This window comes from Saccostrea cucullata, unplaced genomic scaffold, assembly GCF_032062105.1.
Source record: "Saccostrea cucullata isolate Sc308-1 unplaced genomic scaffold, CSIRO_AGI_Scuc_v1 ctg2203, whole genome shotgun sequence".
Lineage (NCBI taxonomy): Eukaryota > Metazoa > Mollusca > Bivalvia > Ostreida > Ostreidae > Saccostrea > Saccostrea cuccullata.
Window position 1 is genome coordinate 11,254 of NW_026936683.1, and position 12,556 is coordinate 23,809.

Here is a 12,556-nt window from a genome sequence, read left to right on the forward strand (position 1 = left end):
TCGAAATATGATTTATTGAATGTTGTTTAACGTCCCTCTCGAGAATTTTTCACTCATATGGAGACGCCACCACTTGCCGGTGGAGGGCTACAAATTTTGTCCTATGATTGGAGCCTTGAGCAGTGAGGGATCTTTTTCGTGCCAGCACCTGCCGTGACGCGGGGCCTCGGCTTATACGGTCTCATCCGAAGGACCGGTCTCCACGTCCCACAATGGGATTCGAACCCGCGACGTAAGGATTGACTCCTTACTTCGCGACTCCAGAGCAGACGCTCTAACCACTGCGCCACGCGGTCGACTATGAAATGTTCTTGATATGTTGTTATCAAAGATAATTACAATTATCCGATATAAATAATGCACTATAAATAATCGCCATCCCGATTATGAAAACATTTTTAAATACAAAATAAAGTCGATTTTTCCCACTGCGGACCTTAGCTGTACTGCGTATGCACTAATAAGGTCATTACAGAGTTAGGCTAACGTGCCTTTACTTACATCAACTGTTTGCCACGCGACATTTTTAGAATTAGAGGTAAAACATCTACTACAATGATTGAAATATTTCAACGATATACGGATATTTTTTAAAGATAAATTTAATTTGTTTTCTTTAATACAATTTACATAAAAAGTTCTGAAAATAAAGTCCTCATGCCCCCAAAATACAACATAGATATCGTCAATCAGAAACTCAAGCATCTTTTTATGTCAACGTCAGAGTACTTATGTGTACAATCAGACTGTTTTTAAACAAAATAATTCTGTAAATATCTAATAATAAGGTGTATAAATCTACGAATTAATCCTTTTTCTATACAATAAACTGTTGTCAATGATATCAACAAGAATGGACTTTAGTTTATAGATAGGAATGACTGTGTATAAAGTTGAAAAATCATAAATTTTTAAGCTGTTTATTTTGTTGAAATTTTGTTATTTCCAATTGTCCAAAAGAAACTTACTTGGAATTTTTAAGCATTCACACGACTTTCTGTAAGGATCCATAGAAAAATATTCTTTTGGCGAATTTAAAAAAAAATCTTTTTACCTAAGATATATTTATGATATGACAGAAAAGGAACTACGGGATTTCCATATGACTGCAAATAACATACATTCCAACATGCAGCTTGACCTGCCCTTTTTAAAAATAAAATCTAAATTTCACGATATTTCTATACACAGTTTCTTGATGTTACTATTTTTGTGGAAAACAGAATTTTTTACAACAGATCTTTACAGTTAGCCAACTGACAAACATATGTACCTTAACAAAACCTCTTACCATCCACATTATATAAAAAGTTCAATTCCGTACGGTCCTGTTCGTAGAGCACTCGTTTTTGATCCACAGAGGAAAATTATCAAACCCAACATGATAAAGTGAAAACAGACTTGCGAAAACGAGGATATTCCAGTAATGAAGTAGAAAAACGAAAGCCGACAAACTCAATGGCGGGGATCTGTTGGTTAAAGAAAAAAGTAAAACGCAATGTGATCGTATTCCCCTCTTTTTGACCGATTCAAAAGAAAGTCTCAATATTCATAACATTTAAAAGAAACGACAAAAATTCTTGAAAATTCTAATCGCGTTCGAAAAGATTCCAATTGCTGCTTATAGAAGAGACAAAAATTTGAAAGGCATTTTAATGTCCAAAAAAAACAAACATTATTTATTTTTTGAGAAAGGAATGTGATTCATGTGGGGCTACAAAATGTATTTTTTTTTGGTAAATTTGTTGTGAAAACCAGCCAATTTGAAGATAATAACGGAAACACCGTTCAATTAAAAATTATATTAATTGTAAATCTAGGAATGTTGTTTATGGAATTCTTCGTAAAAGAAGGATATGGAGATAATCTTCCATTGTATGTACACCTCAATTAAAATGAGTAGTGACAGGGTAATTGGTTCCCTTTTTATGAAAGAAAATGAAATAAATTATCACGAGTTTTTCCGACATACACTATTTTGTCGCACCTTTTGCCCTTATTTCCTGATCATGACAAGGAGCACAAGGCGGGAGTGACCGGTCGGCAGGGGACGCTCACTCCTCCATGGCACCTGATCCCACCTCTGATGTTTTGGGGGTCTGTGTTTGTTCTGCTTATATTTTGTATTGTTTTATGGACTTTGAGACTAAATACTGTTCGTTATCTTCATAAAAAACTAAAATAGACTGAATGCTGAAGAAAGAATAAGCTTAGCATGACGGATTTTTATGAACCATGGAAGGGGAAATTGTAAGAAAATTGTAGGGTAACTAACATTTTCTATTATCATGCACAAAGGAAAAGTGTTTGTAACCTGGCAGATATATGGTATTCTCTCGAAGGACTGCATGAGAAGCAATTAAAATAATAAACACATTCTATGAAAAACACAATCAATAAATTCTGAGAATTTAGACCAATTCATCCAGTTGTATTTTTTCAGGATCTTTATTTTTCGACAGATGGTTAACAATGGAAACTTAAAACCACTGATTGACAAAACGTGCAATCCATTTCTGAACATTTAATGCTACTTACAGAAATTCTGATTAAAGATGTTTTAAACATTCTGATACTGTACTTACCATTCATTTTTTAAACCCCAGTCACTTTCCAAAAACGACCAACGGCCGACGAGTTTTGAAGCAAAAATGGGGTTCTTCGGGTGATAGTCGGCAGTATACCGGTCGTTGTCTTGTCCGTATTTGACCTTTTTTTGGTCGGCAGACCATGTTTGTGTCCATCGGTCCAAGTTATGATTATTCTGTGTCGGTGGCCGATTTCATAAATTGAAGTTATCCGTCGACCTACCTTCGATCATCGTACGACCATCGGCGGTCAGTTTATAGAGTCGGTCGTTTGACAACAAGGGTGTCCCAAATTTCGGCCGCCGGTTAAAATCAAACTGTACCTCAATGCTCGATGATCGGGCGACAAATGGTCTACTTGTGAATATTTGACCTATTAAGGAAATATAACACAAACAAAATCTTGATGCATGGATTGATAAAAATTTTTGGAACAGAAATAACATTAATAATTAATCTGTAAGATATACTAGAGGTACTGTGAGCAATGAGCTCACTAAATGATACCCCCCGCCTCCATATAGTTATTATGGCAAAGTCCATGTTTTGCAGTAGTCGGAAAAGCCAAAATATGTGTCGGATCAAAAAGTAAAATAGGAGGTGCACAACGGCAGTATGTAATAAAGATTCTGTGAAAGTTTCATCAAATTTCATTCAATGGTATGTGAGGAGTTGCGGATAAGAGATGGGTACCCCAAAGCTGACAGACGGACGGACGGACGGACGGACAGACAGACAGAACGGAATTAACGATTACTATATATCCTCCCGCTTTTCAAGCGGGGGGGTTAAAGAGAAATCTTAAGCATTCTTTGCTGCCTAGATATGCGCAATTTGTCGTTTTTTATGCAATTTAAAAAACAAAAATTTGCACACTTTTTCAACATTGAGTCACAATCTTACCAAATTCTGCCACTTTGCCTGGCAAACATTACTCTCGCCACATATCTGAATTTAGATCTCTGAAAAATAATACTGATTTCTGAAGAAAAAAGTTTTTTTGTGTTATTCATCGAAGTCATCGGTGTACCTGGGAATTAATGTGACTGCTCTGTGTTGCACGAACTTGTGTCGGGCGAACATGTTCTTACAGGCGACAAAAAAGAAAAATTTAGTCGCCCGAGCATCGGCTTAAATGTGGCCTAGGTATTTGAGCTATGAGATATATACGTAGGTATCGGAAGCACGCTGCTTATCAACTGTTCTGAAACTGAAGAAAGACATGATGAGATATTTCTGCATTTACCTGATTGTGAGTTATAATTTTAACTATTTTTTTTTCTTTCAATTCTTGTCTATTTCCATACGTGCATCCGATGAATAAATAGCAGTTTTAGAGTCACATCTAAAACAAAAAAAGTTAAAATATTTCTTTAAAACATAGCTTATTGACGACTTTAAAGTATAGAGCTAGTAGTTTAAAAATGTTCAACTAATATTCTGAAGAATTGCTACTCTCGTGCTTCACGATAAACATTTTGCATATAAATTAGTCCTGCACATTTATGAAGCCATAACAGTGCTGCTTAAAAAAATAATGCCTTTAAGACGAAGTGTTGACGTCATCCTTTTATCATCAATATTTTTGTCAATAGTTTGCTTCAGTTTAAAATTGTTATACCCCAGCTTGAAAAGCGGGAGGGTATATAGTAATCGTTAATTCCGTCCGTCCATCCGTCCTTCCGTCCGCTTGTTACGCTTTTGGGTACCCATCTCTTATCCGCAACTGATCTCATACCACTGAATGAAATTTGATGAAACTCTCACAGAGTCTTTATTACATATTGCCATTGTGCACCTCCTATTTTACTTTTTGATCCAACGCATATTTTGGGTTTCCCGGCCACAGCGAAATATGGGCTTTGCAATTATAACTATATGGAGACGGGGGGTATCCTTTAGTGAACTCAGCGTTCACAGTACCTCAAGTTTAGATTTAGTTAGTTTGCTTCAGTTTAAAATTGTTTAGATTAGAGGTATACTCTTATGTACCGGTTGATTTTTTAAAAAATAAATCTTGATAAATGAATGTCTTTTACTTCTTAAAATTATTTTAAAATCATCATTATGAAATTTAATTATCATTGTTTTCAAATTTGCAGTTATTATAACTTTATCTAATATATATATATATTTTCTTTTCTCGTCTCTAACTGCTCAAGATTAGATCCGCACATTCATGAAGCCATTACAGTGCTGCTTTAAGAAATGATGCCTTTAAGTCCAACTGATGACGCCATCGTTTTATCATCAATATCTTTGTCAATAGTTTGCTTCAGTATAAAATTGTTTAGATGAGAGGTATACCCTTCTGAACCGATTGATTTTTAGAAAATAAATTTCGATAAATTAGTGTCTACTGCGTCTTTATATTTTTTTTTAATCATCATTATGAAATTTAATTTTTATTGTCATAAAATGTGCAGTTATTATCATTTTATCGTATATTATATATTTTTTATTAGTCCCCAATTGTGCTCTATTATAAGATTAACATATCTTTTTCTTTGTACACGTGCTATTGATTTCACCAACTTTTCAAATTTTATAATTATTTATAATGCATAACCGAAATACACAGCCAATTGTGCCTAACGTTAATTTAACATGAAAATAATGTTAATTTAACGTTAAATATTTAACGTTAAATTAACGTTAATCGAGCTTATACATGAATTTAACGTTAAAAAATTAACGTTAAATTAACGTTATTTTCATGTTAAATTAACGTTAAACGTTAAATTAACGTTAATTAGTTCACAATAATTTAACGTTAAAATGCATAAAAATTGTGTGCATATTTTTGGAATTATCCTTCCTATTCTTCCAGAAAAATACATGTTCCTGCATCATGGCAGAAGCTTAACTGATACTACATGTAATCATAATTAATTCTCTAAAGGAAAACCAGAAGCTCATCAATTTTGCACTTTTCCTTGTAGCACTGCAGAAAGCTAGGCTTGCATGTTGACTTCATCCCTGGTGTCACTTTCTTTTCAATTTGAATATATCCAAAAGGATAAAGGGACCCATCAGCTCTTTCAACAAAATCTCTAAAATTCTGAGCATTGCCTCCGATTTCAAATTTTCTGAAGAAAATAGAAAAACACCAATTCATCCATTAATACTTTTAATCGGGCACATTCAATACAATGCTACAAATCTTCTCTCTTTTTCCAATCTGAAAAAGAAGAGAGGCAAACACATATATTAAAATAATTATATGAAAATAAAATACTTCAAAAATACATTAACAACTCAAATTTGATGAAACAAGAGGTCCATTGACCACATCTCTCACCTGAGCACATGGGCTAGCTAAAAACACAGATCAGTTAAGTATTGAGAAGCTTACTTTATATTTGTTTGGGGAGGAGGATTTGAATTTTCCATTACTTGAAAATGTCACTATTACAATTAATACAGCATACATATATTATTTTGCCATACTTGAAAAGAAGAATTTTAAAGATTTTTCCACCACATCACCTGATCTACCATTGTGACCCCTCGCTAACCCCTAATCCCCAGGGCATTATTTGAATAAATTTTTAATTTTTACTACTTGCAGATCATGTCAATTTGACAAAACAATTTTTTCTGTTCTGGAGAAGATTGTTTTTCCTATGTATTCTCATGCAAGTCTGTGATAACTCATTGTGGCCACACCCTAACCCCGGGGGTCATGATTTGAACAATTTAGAATCTACATTATACCAGGATGCTTCCACATAAGTTTCAGCTTTTCTGGCCCAGTGGTTCTTGAGAAGAAGATTTTTTAATGACCAAACCCTATTTTTGCCTTTTCTTAATTATCTCCCCTTGCGAGGGGATATGTCCCTTAATTTTAACAATTTAAATTCCCCTTCACCCAAGGATGCTTTGTACCAAGTTTGGTCAAAATTGGCCCAGTGGTTCTTGAGAAGAAGTTGAAAATGTTAAAAGTTTACAGACGGACAGCTAGACAGACGGACAGACAGACGGACAAAATGTGATCAGAAAAGCTCACTTGAGCCTTCGGCTCAGGTGAGCTAAAAATTTAGGGGTGACATATTAAATGGGTTTAGATATTTGATATGTGTTTAGAATAAATGCAATTTACCTGGTATTTTGAAGATTGCTTACGGTTATGAAATATATTCACTTTCTTGTGATTATCATGTTCATGTCAGCAAGACTTTTTACTGAGTAAACCTACAAAAAAAAAAAATAATTAAAAATCATTTATTTGAAATGTAATATCTTCAACATATATGATGTTCATAGATAGAAACCAAATTTTATGTGCAGCATCCAATTCAAAGCAAACTTTTAGTACAGTGAAAGCAACTTGGCTTTAAATTTGTCTCTTTAGCATTAACTATATATATCAATTTATAAAATTTTTCTGAATGAAAATTATGAATACACTATGTATATACTATTTTATAAATAACCTTTATTCCTGCATGGTTATCCTGAAAAACATCAATTCAAGGAGGCACCAAGGAATGGTATATAGAGGCTGTAGTCTGCTCTTTTCTCCATGTCTTGCATACAAGTATCTTTTCTGTATTATGCAGTAAAAGAAAAAATCTTGATTCAATAATGCTTATAGAATGTTTCTGAACAAAATATTGACAAGTGTCAAGTAGTGACAAGTACTTAACTGGTATTTTAAAAATTCAGTTGGGGTGTGTGAAAGTAAATTTCACTGTCATTACATTTACTGTGGGAATTATTTACATTTTGTTCCACTTTCAATACCTGTTTTGAGTTCCACTGGCATTATAATTTAGGCAGCTGGGTTCTTCCGAGTCTCGACGACAAAATCCTATTTGATCCATTTCAGAAGTGCGAGTCAGATGTGATACCGAGTTCCAGCTGTTTAAAATACAATAAAAATAGATATCAAATCGCCTTTAATCGGTTTTTTTCTCTATAATGATGAAACAAATTAAGAGAACTGTTAGAATCAGGGAAAACATCGCTCACATTGCGTGTTTGACTTCAACTTTGAGATGGTTATTATTATCTTGTACTGTACATGTACACAATTTCTACTTTCACTTTCGAATTTTCTCCGTATCGTACGTAGGGCGGCAGTACTGATGTACCAAAAGGCTTCAGTGTTCAAACAAATAACCAACTGAACAATAAATAGACCTAATAAAAATAGTAATTCTGATATACAAATATCCAACGTAGAAGAGATCTGGCACGTCGTTCAGTGACGTTCACAGCCTACGACACAATGTAAGATTACACTGATACTACAACGTATCGATAGCCTGCAAGGACTGTTGTGTTGAGTAATTACGCGTAATGACTAACGTTGCTGTACATAAAGTTCAAACATTTAGGGACCTCTGAAATTATGAAACCTCAAAAACGTATTATTACAAAGACTACAAAATACTTACTATATTAACATAGACTTGATAAATCCTTTTTCCTCTGTGTTTTCAATTTCTGTTAACAGCTGATGACGTCAAACATGACGTACAAGTTTTGTCCGATAAAAACAAAACCGATCCTGAGAAAAGCTACGGACCATATTTAGCCGGAAAAAATCCAAATCCAAGTTGACATTTTGAAAGATAGACATAGAGCATATGATTTTTAAGTCTATATAAATTACTTTTTTAAGAATATGTATGAAAAAAATGGATGAGGTGAAGAGGGTGCGAACAGTTAGAGCACCCCCCTTTCCCAAACACTCACCTAGCTGTAACACAACCTTACACAAACACACACGCACTTGTGTCGAAAATACTTTTTGAACCTAGATCTACATGTATATGGTATAATATTAACTCAACTGTTATTTCCGACACAAGTGCCAACACCCCCCCCCCAACCATTTCCGACACAAGTGCCAACACCCCCCCCCCCCCCAACCAACCACCAACCCCGGCGGATTATAGTATCCACATATGGATATCTTATTAATTAATTAATTGTCACTAAAATGATTGGCAAGTATTGTTTATGTCTAAAATTTGAATAATAACATTTATTTAATATAGTGTTATTCTAATTAACATGAAATTAAACATTAAAGAATTAACGTTAAATTAACGTTAAATTCACATTAACATGAAATTAACATTAACTAATTAACGTTAATCTAATGTTAATATTTTGGTTTTAGTTTTTTGAGACAGAACCCAATCTCACTTAAAATTTAATGTTAATTTTATGTTAAAAATTAACATGAAATTAATGTTAAGTTAAATTAACGTTAAAAATTAACATGAATTTAATGTTAAGTTAAATTAACGTTAAAAATTAACGTTAAATTAATGTTAATATTTTTAACGTTAACTTAACACGAAAGTAACATCAAACTAACATCAAGTTAACATTAATTTAATGTTAATTGAGATTAACACTAAATTAACGTTAGGCACAATTGGCTGTGTATCTGGCTAATTGAAATGTTTTTCATTATGAAATTGTCAAATATTTTTCTACGAAATAAATATCAGATCTAGGGAGCTCCTGGCACTCCAGGTTAAGTATGTACGTTATTCATTCCATGTTTACCCTTTTTCCCGTTGATATGGCTCTTTGGATTTTTTTTTTCATATTCCACAATTAAAATACTTATGACGTCTTAATGGTATTTGTGTTAGCTTGATGAAGCAAAATAAAGTAGAGTGCTATATATAAAAACAGTATATAAAATCGGTTGTGGAGCATTAAACATTGGATAAAAAGAATCTCCCATAATTTGTAGTTGGATATTACCTTTATCCAACTCGTTGTGTATTTTTATAAAATTCACACAACTCGCTGGGTAAAAATCATATCCAACTGCAAAACATGGGAGATCATATTTTTATTATATCCCCGCTTGAAAAATGGGAGGGTATATGGTAATCGGTATTTTCGTCCGTCTGTCTGTACGTCTGTCCGTCCGTCCGGCCGTATGTTACGCTTTTGGGTACCAATCTCTTATCCGCAACTCCTCTCATACCACTGAAGGAAATTTAAGGAAACTTTCACAGATTCTTACGTCTATATTGCCATTGTGCACCCCCTATTTTACTTTTTGATCTGACATATTTTTTTTTATTTTCCAGAGAAAAACATGGACACTGCGTTTACATTCATATGGGAAGCGGGGATATCATTTAGTGAGATCATTGCTCAAAGTACCTCTAGTTATATTAGTATATTATGGGCTTTTAAACACGTGAAGTTATAAAAGCTATACTGAGGGTTGTTTGTGTGCTGTTGCTTTTTTCCGATATTTAATTATTTACAGAAGGTAATCTTTTTATAATTCCGGTCCATAGCACAAAAATGTTGCTCCATGCCTTTTATATCAAGGAATTAGAGTTTGAGAAAAAAATCAATTTAATTCCAAATATGTATATCTTAGACCTTTCCAAAGCATTACTTCTTATTTTATAACCAATCTTATAAGAAACAGCACGTGTAACTGACACCAGATTGGTAGAATTTGGAAGAGACCCGGCATATGCATTTGCAAATATCTGACTTCCAATTTATCAAACAGAGAACTCAGTATGAAAGACTAGTGAGTCTGTATTTATTTTCTCGCAAACATTCAAAAGCTCATTTGTTCTCTTTCAAGCATATGAATCGTGTGAAGGATTTGTAATGGAAATCAGTCACAGTTATAATTATTGATGTCTCACTGGTAAGACGAATATTGTTGTATAAAACTAGGTTGGTGCATTCTGGCTTCTTTCGATCGGAAGGCATAGATTTAGTTCCTATATTGTACGATATAACATAACTTGGGGCAATTTCACGGCCAGAAACACGTTAAGTTCCAAGACAGTACGTTGTCAGAAACCTTTAAAGTTAAGCACTGAAAATGGCTCGTTGTCATGAATTTACAGGTAAGGTTATAACAAAAACTGTCCGGTGTCATTACTTGAGAAGACAGGTCGTGAGCAGTTTTTCATTTTTTAAGTTAAATAATTTCAACCAATGCCTGAAATTGCAATGGGGAACAGGACTGACACCCCTTTTAGTGTTGTATGAATTTCAGCCGTTAAAATGAAGTAATAAAAGAGGAGTTTGCGTTGGCGATATTAAACCCTGGTGAAATCAAACGTAAATTTTATTCATTTTCCTTCTGAGATGTTATATTTTTTGTAAACAGAACATTATATATATACCAATTGATGCAGTCAGTATCAAGACATGTTATAAGTATTTACGGGAAAAAATAAAACAAATTAAAACTGAAATATTTGATTTATTATAATTTATGTCCGTTGTCATGACAAGATACGAAAATTCAGTCCGTTGTCATCGGTCCGTTGTCGCTACTTTACTGTACGTATACACTATGAAGGAGGTCGATTTTATTTTTTTTAATGCTTTGATAAATTTCAAGCATGTCTTCAATAAGTGGGTGAACTAATAAGTCTTAAGAAACTAAACGTATGCTATTTCCTCTATTTCATAATATATGTTTAACGGTGTGACCGTTGGGGCGAGCGCAGTTGTACCATCAAAAACACTTGAAAAATATTGATCAGCCACTTCAAACGTCAAGCCGCACGAGACATCTCGACTAGCTGTGACGTCACACGACGTCATGGAGCTCGTCGAGCTTACGGAGACAGCCGATCGTCTGATTGAAACTTTAGACCTAATGCAATTTTGGTCGAAAAAAATTGCAGAGTTATTTTTGTTTCTTTGAAAGATTTCTGCAAACTGAAAGCCTTTTATGCTTTACGTTATTATTTATTTATTTATTCGCGCAAAGGACATTGGGTAGTGCAGGAATTCTGGGAATGTTTCACAGAGAATTTGGCTGACGTATGTACAGATTTCAATCCGAATTTCCTCTGTTCATACACGTTAGTCTATTGAGCTCGCTGCGCTCGCTATAATGTTCAGCTTTTGTTTGTCATACAAATGGGCTTCAGCCTTTTTTCATTAAAAAACTAATTTCAAAGTGAAGGAAGAAATATGCACACTAAATCTCGATTTCTGCCTACATTTTGCACTCATTTTGTTTAATATTAATGGCAATTTGACCATAAAATCGTTTTAATACAAAGAACAGTTAAGTGGTAATTGATGAATTGTTTTGATACCAGCGCTAAATAGTGAATTATCCCTATTTCAAGCTCTTAAAAAGGGGGCGGGGGTAGACGATATTCTCCATTGATAGATCACCATATTTTGAAATAGACTTTCATATGATAAAATGTTCCTAGTGTATTTTCTTAAGATTTCGGCAAAAAATTATAAAAATAAATGCATTAATAAAATGTAATGATTCAGTTGTAAATCGCTTCGAAATTGATGAAAAAATAAGCATTTAAATATCAGCCTGACAGTGATGTGAAAAATAACCAAATACAGATATGCAGTTTTGTCGATTATTTCATTCACTTGAATGGCATCAAGTAAAATTATAACAAACCATTAAGGGGGATCATCTGATATTAAAAAAAACAAGATAAAACATGAACATAGTTGCATGAAAGGTACAAGTGTGATCCCCCTGAAACTGACTAGAAATTTACATGCAGTGAAAATATCAGATTACATATAAATATGCATAAAATATAACATAAATGATCATTGGAGGCGTCCAAACAATTGCACCAATCCCAGATGACAAGTTACTACTATAAGAAAAATACAAATTTTGACCAGAATGCAAAATAATACAAAAATGAACCCATAAAAAGGATGGGTGGGGTTTTTTTTTTTTCCATAGCACAGGGTAACAGAAATGGCGCAACAAAAACAAAGATTTTTTTTTTTCGATTAAAAAAATCCGTAACCATGCTAACTATCTGACGGTTTAAGATTTAATAGACTTCTCATAGCGGCACAAATTGAATGAATTATCTGTGATAATATTTTGTTTTTGTCGTTTTTGGTCTATAAACATATCTATGATAATATTGTTTTTGTCTTTTTTTGTCTATAAAGTCCCTTGAAACACAAAAAGCTTTGGTTTGAAATTTTGAAAAAAAAATAGT

The 12,556-nt window shown here is 33.5% G+C and overlaps 1 long non-coding RNA gene across 2 annotated transcripts; it reads right to left on the reverse strand.

Moving 5' to 3' along the window:
- Positions 1-5,418: 5,418 nt before the first annotated feature.
- LOC134246261 (uncharacterized) lies at positions 5,419-7,516 on the reverse strand. 2 transcript variants are annotated; one of them, XR_009987604.1, is made up of 4 exons: positions 7,335-7,516; positions 7,025-7,137; positions 6,691-6,782; positions 5,419-5,677 (listed from the first exon to the last, which is right to left on the reverse strand). It is a non-coding gene; the product is annotated as an uncharacterized LOC134246261 (long non-coding RNA). The 2 variants fall into 2 exon arrangements; XR_009987603.1 differs by lacking the exon at positions 5,419-5,677 and adding an exon at positions 5,703-5,769.
- Between the last annotated feature and the right edge of the window lie 5,040 nt (positions 7,517-12,556).